We start from the raw sequence: 12,314 nt of genomic DNA, 5'->3' as shown, positions 1-12,314 counted from the left end.
CTTATGCATTGTTCCGAGGAGTTCCTAGTGAGTCTTTTCTTGATATATACATTACTAGCCTCTCATCTACAAACATGATATATTATAAGTGTGGAATGAATACGGATTGATGTTCAATAAACCTTAAATTATTTAGTACACAGAACATATTAAAACTTAAATGGCTTTCAAATGTTAAGGTCTGAGCACTCCTGATGAAGGTAAATCCAGAAAAGTGCTTTTGACAAATTTTTAAGACCAACATACTTTCGATTCTTAATTATTCCTGGTGTTCTAATTTTAAAGGATTTCATGAGAAAGTTAAAGTAAATCTTCAACAAAATGCAAACTTTTATAGTCTTGAATGAAGAATTTGTTAAACCATGAAATCAAACAGCTTCAGTTCATTTCATGAATTAAAGGAATCCATATGCCTTATTTCCCTACTTACTGATAATTTTTATTTCCTTGATGTTAATGTTTTGATATACATGTATCTTAATGAAAGCCTTTTCCAATCGAAACCTTAGATACTTTTATTTTCATAAAGAGATGAGAAACTATTTCTTTAATTTGCATTTTTAAGTGTGTTTACAAATATCACTTGTTTCACCTTACAGTGATAGCACAATTATTCCTTTTTGGGTTCTCTTTATATTGAAATGAGTTCTAAGGTTTGAAGTTTCACATTATCAAAAATGGGAAACATATTTGGAAGGGCAATAATAAAAGTATATGGTAATAGATATTTATTTGTTCTTATTATATTTCAGTCATTGGTTTAGCTTGAAGCTTTGTTTCTGTAACCTATTCTTAATTTTTCATTGAAGGATTTGAAGAAACTGTTTTACTAACATGAATATATATACATACAAAACAAAATTGATAAAAAACATAATGGTAAAAATTAATAAAAAATAAAATGATAAAAGTTTGTTTTTGATAAATTTTTAATACATGGAATAAGAACTCATTGAAAAAACCAGGCTTAAAATATTATGCCAGAAGCGTGTTTGTCTACTCAAGACTCATCAGTGGCACTCAAATCAAAACAGTCAGAAAGAGAAACGGAAAAACATGGAATCCTTTGCTTTAAATAGTCCTATTACTACATGTACTATGGGTTCAAAATTTCAAATGACATTGCAAATGGAAAAGTATAGTGGTGGAATTGATATACATGTATATAACACAGTTACACACTTACACAGAAAATGTTATATGGGTCTTGGTGATATTAGATTTAATGAACCTATAAGTTATCTAAAATATACCATTATTTTTTCAACTATCCGGAAACACATTAGAAGCCAGCTTTCTGAAGTAAGAACAAATATTCATTAGTCATAACATTTTCACTTCTATTGTGTTGTTGTTTGAATGTGACTTGTGTCATTCATTTTATACTCAATATCTTCTTAATGACGACCTTGGTTAAATTATGAGCATGAATATGACCTTGGACAATAAAAAAATGGACAGAACTTTAAATAAAAAAACAGCTATAATTGATAAACAGTCTTATGCATAGTAATAAAAAAAAAGACACCACACTGAAGTGGGTCAGTACATGATGTATTTAAAGTTGAACTTGAAAATGTTATAATTTGTCGTTTCAGTTATCTGCGCAACCTTTTATTTAATTAACTGGGGAGACAAGGAAGGATTGAGGACAATTAAGAAACTACCAGGACAATATGATAATGATGTGTAAACAGACTTTTAAGTAATGAATGCAGAATGTTGTATAGATGTTTTTAGGATTAAAATTTGTTATTATAAAACAGTCGTAGTTGATTGTTATTTTCTTTAGACATCTATTATGATATGATAATCAGCATACCAAAATTTGTGAAAAACATGACTAGTTTTGCCTTGCTATTGAATGTTCGTTCAAAATGTAACAATTTGTATTGATATATCAGATTTTGATAAATTTTCATATATTCATAACATAAAAGTTTTTGTTAAGGAGGATATAAGATATTAGTCAAACTGAATTCTATCTAAACCCTTATTCATTATTCCTTGCCAAAAGATATTTTTTCCTCATTTCCATAGCTCTTATTTCTGAAGTCATTTATAATTCATACATTTGTATATGTGATTACTGTAATTGTCTTCTAACTTCTTATACTTGTATTTTTGAAAATTCCGAACTCATTTATTTACTGACAAGAAGAGTTTTTCCATCCTCTGAATGATTTTTTTCTCTCCTCCCAAATCCATTGTTAAAACAATGGGTACAGAGATGCTTAATCACTGTAAAAGCAAACTGACCTATACAAATTGACAAATAAATTAAACATTTAAGCAAGGTTGATGACCACTTGGCTTAAACTGCTTGTATAAAGATGAGCACTTGGCTTAAACTGCTTGTATAAAGATGACCACTTGGCTTAAACTGCTTGTATAAAGATGACCACTTGGCTTAAACTGCTTGTATAAAGATGACCACTTGGCTTAAACTGCTTGTATAAAGATGACTACTTGGCTTAAACTGCTTGTATAATGATTTATTTTTCAATAAGAGAGCAAGATGATCCGTAGGTGGGACCTACAGTTTGGAATCACCCTTAATGTATGAATAAGAATGCAAGACATGGTAAAATACAAAAAATACTACAGTTTGTGGTCACTTTTAATAAATGTTGCAGAATGCAAGACATCATGGACATGGGAGAAAAAATAGTTTTAGTTCATCGTTAATGAATGTCATACAATGCATGACATGCACAAAAAATACAAAACTACAGTTCTATGTCACCTTAGATGAATACTGTAAATTCAGAAATTATAACGAGGTTTTAATTAATGCAAATAATGCGACTGAATGAGTTTCACAATAATAAAAACTCGCATTCTGATATCTGATACATACAACTGTATGGAGATTTTCCTGAAATCGCAATAATTAATCTCACATCTTAGACCTTTCTTCAAAATTCGCAATAATAAATGCACGCAATAATTTCTCAGTATTATTTACAGTATTATAAGCACAATTTAAGACCTTAAATGAATTCAGATGCAAGACATGGTCAAAATTTTTAAAAAAACTAAAGTTTTCGCTCACTTTAATTGAATGTAGTACAATTTCAGAAAGATCCATACACTTGCACACAAGTTATTGTCATGAAACTAGAAAAATGCTTGTTTTTGCCCCTTTTTTTGCCCCTAATTCCTAAAATTTTGAGGCAATTACCCCCAAAATTAATCCCAGCATTCCCTTTGTGATATGGAACCTTGTGGTACAATGTCAGAGAGATCCATACACTAACACACAAGTTATTGTCTGGAAGTTACAAAAATGCTTATTTTTGGCCCCTAATTCCTTAACTGTTGGTATCATAACCCCCAGAATCAATCCCAACCTTCGTTTTGTGGTATTGAACCTTATGGTAAAATTTCATAGAGATCCATTCACTTAAACTAAAGTTAATGTGCGAAAACCAATGTGTCTTCTGACGACGACATCGTCATACCAATATACGACCGCAAAATTTTTTTGCGGTCGTATAAAAACTAAACTATGACCACTGAACCATGAAAATGAGGTCAAGGTCAGATGACAGCTGCCAGTTGGACATGTACACCTTACAATAATTACATACACCGAATATAGTAGACCTATTGCTTATAGTATCTAAGATATGGACTTGACCACGAAAACTTAACCTTGTTCACTGATCCATGAAATGAGGTCGAGGTCAAGTGAAAACTGTCTGACAGACATGAGGACCTTGCAAGATATGCACATACCAGATATAGTTATCCTATTATTCATAATAAGAGAGAAATTAACATTACAAAAAATCTTTACTTTTTTTTCAAGTAGTCACTGAACCATGAAAATGAGGTCAAGGACAATGGACATATGACAGACAGAAACTTCATATCATAAGGCATCTATAAACAAAGTATGAATCATAGAGGGCTGCCTTTCGTGGGAAAAATTTGGTTGAGGGAATCACTGAAGCATGACTGAAGCGCCCCCCCCCCCCCTTAGGTCAGTCAGCGTCCCCCTTATGAAAAGTTCTGGATCCGCCACTGCTGTCAAAACACAAATAAGAGTGCACATGCTGAAATGTCTCGCCTGTTTTACTAACCATGATTGATTTTATGTTGATGGTCCTAAAGATAAAGTTTTACTACAAGTATCACATGAACTTGACATTATCAAAGATCCTTTTTATACGACCGCAAAAAAAATTTTGTGGTCGTATCTGGTATGACGTTGGCGTCGTCGTCCGGCGTCGTCGTTGTCCGAAGACACATTAGTTTTCGCACTCTAACTTTAGTTTAAGTGGATGGATCTCAATGAAATTTTACCATAAGGTTCAATACCACAAAAGGAAGGTTGGGATTGATTTTGGGGGTTATGGTACCAACAGTTACGTAATTAGGGGCCAAAAATAAGCATTTTTATACGACCGAAAAAAAATTTTGTGGTCGTATATTGGTATGACGTTGGCGTCGTCGTCGTCGTCGTCGTCGTTGTCGTCGTCCGGCGTCGTCGTCCGAATACATATTGGTTTTCGCACTCTAACTTTAGTTTAAGTGAATGGATCTTTTTGAAATTTGACCATAAGGTTAAATACCACAAAAGGAAGGTTGGGATTGATTTTGGGGGTTATGGTACCAACAGTTAAGGAATTTGGGGCCAAAAAGGGGCCAAAAATGAGCATTTTCTAGTTTCCAGACAATAACTGTGGAACGGTGTATGGATCTCTCTGAAATTATACTACAAGTTTCCATACCACAAAGGGATGGTTAGGATTTGCTTTGGGGGGTTATGGCTCAAACCGTTTAGGAATTAGGGGCAAAAAAGGGGGAAAAACAAGGTTGTCCTGGTTAATGGACAAATACTTTAGTACAAAACATAATTTAAAGCAGTGTAAGGGAGATAAATCAAATACATCATTGAAATTATCTCCCTTACACTGCTTTTAAATTATGTATAAAGTAATGGTTAATGAACAATAAAGATAATCTAAAACAGTGTAAGGGAGGTAATCCAAATACAACGTTTTGGTTACTTCCCTTACACTGCTTTTAAATTATGTTTAAAGAAATGCATATTTATAAAGGAAGACCAGTAAAAATATCTGCAAATGTTTTCATCTTTTTTTTTTTACAAAAAAATCCATATGAAAGATTTGACACTATATTTTTATTAATTCTATTATAAAATAGATTAAGTTAGCACTATGGTAAATTTAAATGGGTAATTATGGTTGCCAACTCCATTGGAAATTTGAATTGAGATTATGACCATATCTTGAGGGAAAGAATTTTTTTGGGGGAAAAAGGGGGGGGGGGGGGATAAAAAGAAATTGTGGGGGGCCAATTTTTTCTCATTTCAGATTTCAGAAATTAAAAAGAATTATTCTTCAAATATTATTTTTTTTTCAAATTTCAAATATTGAAAAATTTCAAGAAGTAATCTTTAATTGCACAGTATGGCGCATTAGATTTGTAAAATCTTTGATCACATTTATTTATTTGTTATGCCGAATCTAACAGTGTATTTAGATTTTTAATTTTGGGTCCAGTTTTCAAATTGGTCTACATTAATGTCCAAAGGGTCCAAAATTAAACTTTGTTTGATTTTAGCAAAAATTGAATATATGAGGTTCTTTGATATGCTGAATCTAAACATGTATTTAGATTTTTGATTTTTGGCCCAGTTTTCAAGTTGGTCCAAGATAGGGTCCAGTATTTAAACTTTGTTTGATTTCAACAAAAATTGAATATATGGGGTTCTTTGATATGCTGAATCTAAACATGTATTTAGATTTTTGACAATGGGCCCAGTTTTCAAGTTGGTCCAAATTGGGGTCCAAAATTAAACTTTGTTTGATTTCAACAAAAATTGAATATATGAGGTTCTTTGATATGCTGAATCTAACCATGTATTTAGATTTTTTATTTGTAGGCCCCGCTATCAAATTGGTTCATATTGAGGTCAAAAGGGTCCAAAATTAAACTTTGTTTGATTTCATCGAAAATTGAATTATTGGGGTTCTTTGATATGCCAAATCTAACCGTGTTTTTAGATTTTTAATTTGGGTCCCGTTTTTTAAATTGGTCTTCTTTGAGGTCCAAAGGGTCCAAAATTAAACTTAGTTTGATTTTAACAAAAATTGAATTCTTGGGGTTCTTTGATATGCTGAATCTAAACATGTATTTAGATTTTTGATTATGGGCCCAGTTTTCAAGTTTGTCCAAGTTGGGGTCCAAAATTAAACTTTTTTTGATTTCAACAAAAATTGAATATATGGGGTTCTTTGATATGCTGAATCTAACCATGAATTTAGAATTTTTATTTGTGGGCCCCGCTATCAAATTGGTTCATATTGAGGTCAAAAGGGTCCAAAATTAAACTTTGTTTGATTTCATCAAAAATTGAATTATTGGGGTTCTTTGATATTCCAAATCTAACCGTGTATTTAGATTTTTAATTTTAAGTCCCGTTTTTTAAATTGGTCTACATTAAGGTCCAAAGGGTCCAAAATTAAACTTAGTTTGATTTTAGCAAAAATTGAATTCTTGGGGTTCTTTGATATGCTGAATCTAAACATGTGTTTAGATTTTTGATTATGGGCCCAGTTTTCAAGTTTGTCCAAGTTGGGGTCCAAAATTAAACTTTGTTTGATTTTAACAAAAATTGAATATATGGGGTTCATTGATATGCTGAATCTAACCATGTATTTTGATTTTGGACATTGGACCATAATAGGTAAATTAAAAAAATTCAAGTTCTTAGACCACATTCTTTCTGTGTCAGAAACCTATGCTGTGTCAAATATTTAATAACAATCCAAATTCAGAGCTGTATCAAGCTTGAATGTTGTGTCCATACTTGCCCCAACTGTTCAGGGTTCGACCTCTGCGGTCGTATCAAGCTGCGCCCCAGCGAAGCATTTTATTGTAACTTCCAGACATAACTTGTGTGTAAGCGTATGGATCTCTCTGACATTGTACCACAAGGTTCCATATCACAAAGGGAATGCTGGGATTGATTTTGGGGGTAATTGCCTCCAAATTTTAGGAATTAGGGGCCAAAAAGGGGCAAAAAACAAGCATTTTTCTAGTTTCATGACAATAACTTGTGTTTAAGTGTATGGATCTCTCTGAAATTGTACTGCAAGGTACCATACCACCAAGGGAAGGCGGGGATTGATTTTGGGGGTAATTGCCTCAAAATTTTAGTAATTAGGGGCCATAAAAGGGCAAAAAAAACAAGCATTTTTCTAGTTTCAGGACAATAACTTGTGTTCAAGTGTATGGATCTTTATGAAATTGTACTGCAAGGTTCCATATCTCAAAGGGAAAGCTGGGTTTGAGTTTGGGGGTAATTGCCCTAAACGTTTAGGAATTTGGGGCCAAAAAGGGGCAAAAAAACAAGCATTTTTCTAGTTTCCAGACAATAACTTGTGTTCAAGTGTATGGATCTCTCTGAAATTGTACTGCAAGGTACCATACCACAAAGGGAAGGCTGGGATTTATTTTGGGGGTAATTGCCTCAAAATTTTAGTAATTAGGGGCCATAAAAGGGCAAAAAAACAAGCATTTTTCTAGTTTCAGGACAATAACTTGTGTTCAAGTGTATGGATCTCTCTGAAATTGTACTGCAAGGTACCATACCACAAAGGGAAGGCTGGGATTGAGTTTGGGGTGATGAATCATAAGGGGGTTCAAAAAATTTGGGTGGGAATTTTGTTTTTCCTTTTTTTCTTTAAAATTTACCATTTTAAATTGGTTATTTCTGATTTATATATAAAAGCAAATAATAATGATATGGTTTGAATAGGTAAATTAAATTTTTTTAAGTTCTTAGACCACTTTCATTCTGTGTCAGAAACCTATGCTGTGTCAAATATTTAATTACAATCAAAATTCAGTGCTGTATCAAGCTTGAATGTTGTGTCCATACTTGCCCCAACTGTTCAGGGTTCGACCTCTGCGGTCGTATCAAGCTGCGCCGCAGCGGAGCATTTTATTGCAAATGAAATAAATTTCATGAAAATGAGGTCAAGGTCAGACAACAAAATATGACAGACATGTACACCTTACAACAATCTTTTCATTCACCAAATATAGTTGACGACCTATTGCTTATAGTATACATGAAACAGACCAAACAATGAAAACGTAATATTGTCTAAAGAAACATGAAAAAAGAGGCCAAGGTCAGATGAACCCTACATGACAGACAAAGCTTCCGAAGCTGCATAAAACTCCATACAAATATAGATTTATTTCGTCTTCAAGCCATTGTTCCACTACTAAACTATCTATTCTACTTACTAGTACACTTGGTACAATCAAAAACCTGGAAATTAATTGTTCAAATAAGGCCTTTGAAAATAGTGGAATTAATTACTTTTGGAGTGTCAAAAATTCGTTGGAAGTACTTGATAAATTGCATGCTTATATTGGTGATTTCGAATCTGTTCAAAGTTTTGATTTTTCTACCCTATATACCACGCTGCCTCATAATCTTATTAAGAAAAAATTCACACACCTGATTAAATGGGCATTTAAAAAGTCGGAATGCGAATATATATGTTCAAACTCTTTTAGGTCATTTTTTAGTCACAACAAACAAAAGAATTATGTCAATTGGACCTGCTTTGATACTATAACTGACCTTGAATTTTTACTAGATAACATTTTTGTTCGCTATGGAGATTCCGTATATCGTCAGGTTATTGGAATTCCGAATGGGGACTAACTGTGCACCACTTATTGCGGACCTGTATCTGTATTGTTATGAGTTACAATTTATGACTAAAATCAGCAAAGACCCATAGAAACAACATCTGATTCAAAAATTTAATAACACTTTTAGATATTTAGATGATATTTTGGCTCTCAATAATGACGACTTCAGTATGTACACTAAAGAGATTTATCCTGCTGAACTGACTTTAAATAAAGCTAATACTAACAATGAACACTGGCCTTTCCTGGATCTTGATATCTTTATCTTTAACGGGAAGCTTAATACCAAAATTTATGATAAAAGAGATGATTTTTCATTTCCTATTGTTAATTATCAATTTCTAGATGGTGACGTTCCCTTGTCGCCATCTTATGGTGTTTATATATCTCAACTTGTTCGATTCGCTCGTGTATGTAACAACGTATTTGATTTCAACGAAAGAAATCTCTGTATTACTGAAAAATTATTACACCAGGGTTTTCGATATCACAAACTAGTCAAAACATTTACTAAATTTTATCATCGGTACAAGGACATCATTCGTAAATATAAATCAACATGCAGACATCTTATACGTTCAGGTATTTTACATCCAATATTTTATGGTAATATTCTTTACAAAGCACAAAAATTTCGGCTTTCACCTCAAAAGCTAACCAAACCTTTAAACAGACTTATTCGGAAAGGATACAGTTACGATACTGTTGTCAAGTCATTAAGGATTGCATATTTTGGTATAATATTGATTCACTCATAGGGTCTTTGCATCGGAAATAAACACATTTATTCTAAAACCAGTTGTTGGCGTGATACGGGCTATGTTCTTCTCATATATTTTATGATGGTATGATACTAAACCCCTAACGGTTGGGATTGTACTTGATTTTCATATGATGAAGACATAATCTTTCAATCAGTTTAATTGAGGTCTGAAGCTGGCATGTCAGTAACTGCTAGTAGTCCTTTGTTCATTTATGTATCATTGTCATTTTGCTTAGTTTCTTTTGTTACCTTTTTTGACATCGGACTCGGACTTCTTTTAAACTGAGTTTTACTGTGCGTATTGCTATGTGTTTCTTTATTCTACATTGGCAAGAGGTATAGGGGGAGGGTTGAGATCTCACAAAACATGTTTAACCCCGCCGCATTTTTGCGCCTGTCCCAAGTCAGGAGCCTCTGGCCTTTGTTAGTCTAGTATGTTTTTTAATTTTAGTTTATTTATATGTTTTGGAGTTTAGTGTGACGTCCATTTTCACTGAACTAGTACACAATTTTAGTTAGGGGCCAGCTGAGGACCACCTCCGGGTGCGGGATTTTCTCACTGCATTGAAGACCCATTGGAGGCCTTCGGCTGTTGTCTGCTCTTTGGTCGGGTTGTTGTCTCTTTGACATATTCCCCATTTCCATTCTCAATTTTATATATTTATAAATTTACAATAGATTTAGATGACAAATGCAAAGTTGTATCATCAGCATATAGATTAGATTCAGTATATTCTAAGGTTAATGGTAAGTCATTGATATAAATAAGGAACAATAAAGGTCCAAGTAAAGAACCTTAAAGAACTCCAAAAGTTACAGTTTTATATTCTGATTCAGTGGTTCCTAATTTAACTTTTTGCATTCTCTGAGAGAGGTATGATGAAAACCACTTTACAGAGTGGCCATTAAATTTGTATAATTTTAGTTTTGGTTAAAGTATATTGTGATTTGCTGTATCAAAAGCCTTCTTCAAATCTAAAAAAAGAATAGCGGTAAAATTTCCATTGTCCAATTCCTCTAACCATTTATCAATTATTTTAATGAGTGCTGTATGACAAGAATGTTTTTCTCTAAATCCAGACTGCTGTTGTATTAATAATTTGTGTGTGGTTAAGAATAAATATAGTTGTTTAAAGACAGTTTTTTTCAAATAACTTGGACACAGAGGGTAAAATTGAAATGGGTCGATAATTGTTTGGATCTGTTTTATCCCCTCCTTTAAATATGGGAGCAACTTTAGCAAATTTTAATATATTAGGAATTATTATGAGTGTATTTCTTTCTAACACAAAGGATGCAAACGGCTAAGCGCGCACATGTTTTGATCATTTGTTTCTTACATACTTTTGCAAAGTTTACATAAACTTCGACAAACTATGCACTCGCTAAAAGTGCGTCTACAGTTTGTCGTTCATTGTTTGTTAGTACGAACGCTACATTTGTTTCTAACTTCAACCTTGAATTTAAGTAAAATTATAAGAAAACATTGGAACAATCTGAAAAAAGACAAGCAATGCAGTGAAATCTTCGCCCTAGTGCCTATCATATCGTATAAACGTAACAAAAATATAAAAGAATAACTTGCTAAATCAAGGCAATAGTTGGGAGACTTTTGAAAAGGGACCAATGCTTTAACAGTCTAAGCAAAAAATCCCGAAACACTGTTAGTAATAATCTTAATTATAGGCAACAAACTTTCATACATATGAAATAGAAAAAAACGGTGTAAAGTCTTGAGATTTATTATTATGTTGGTTGAAGGAACCGCATTTAATTATAGCCGCGTAATAAGTCTGTTTACCAACAACATGTGCATGCATTATTGGAAGTTCAAAACAGGGTCAGTAAACACTGATTAAACGATGTATTTGTTTCTACTTTTGTAGCGTTTAGCAAACGATAACAAACGCCACACAACGTTTACAAAATTTAGGTTAGAAAGAAATGCACTCTAAGTGAGCAAGGGGGCTTGCTACAATCTATCTTGACAATGGTCCAACTTCATCAGTTCCGGTTGATTAAGTTATGTCTAGATTTTTATAGCTTGTAGAACCTCATCATTTGTGACAGTATATAATGAGAATTTAGCATCATCATTTATTTTTTATTCGACATAGTTATTAATTTTCTCAGATTGAAAACTTTTGTGAGGATTTGATATCAGTTCTCACCTACTGTGCTAAAATGATCATTTAAGCAGTTAGCAATATCATTTTTTGTCGAGCCTGCGACTTTTGTCGCAAACTCTGAGCGAGACATTAACTTTCTTAAACTATCCTGGATTTCTACCAAACTTGGACAGAAGCTTGTTTATGATCATAAGATAGTATCCAGAAGTAAATTTTGTAAAACAAAATCCTGTTTATCCGTATTTTACTCATAAATGGACTTAGTTTTTCTGCCAGTTAACATTACATTCACTCTGTGGTTAAAGTTTTTCAAATTTTAATAACTTTCTTAAACTATCCTGGATTTGTACCATACTTGGACAGAAGCTTGTTTATGATCATAAGATAGTATTCAAACTAAATTTTGTTAAAAAAAATCCTGTTTATCCGTATTGTACTTATAAATGGACTTTGTTTTTCTGCCAGTTAACATTACATTTACTCTGTGGTTAAAGTTTTCAAAATTTTAATAACTTTCTTAAACTATATATCCTGGATTTGTACCAAACTTGGACAGAAGCTTGTTTATGATCAAAAGCTAGTATCTAGAAGGAAATTTTGTAAAAAGAAAATTTCCTGTTTTTCCGTATATTACTTATAAATGGACTTAGTTTTTCTTCCAGTTAACATTACATACAGTCTGCAGTTAAAGTTTTTAAAACATTTATTAGATT

The sequence above is a fragment of the Mytilus californianus genome, unplaced genomic scaffold (genome assembly GCF_021869535.1).
Source record: "Mytilus californianus isolate M0D057914Y unplaced genomic scaffold, xbMytCali1.0.p SCAF_9, whole genome shotgun sequence".
Lineage (NCBI taxonomy): Eukaryota > Metazoa > Mollusca > Bivalvia > Mytilida > Mytilidae > Mytilus > Mytilus californianus.
Note: the sequence above shows the minus strand (reverse complement) of the source record.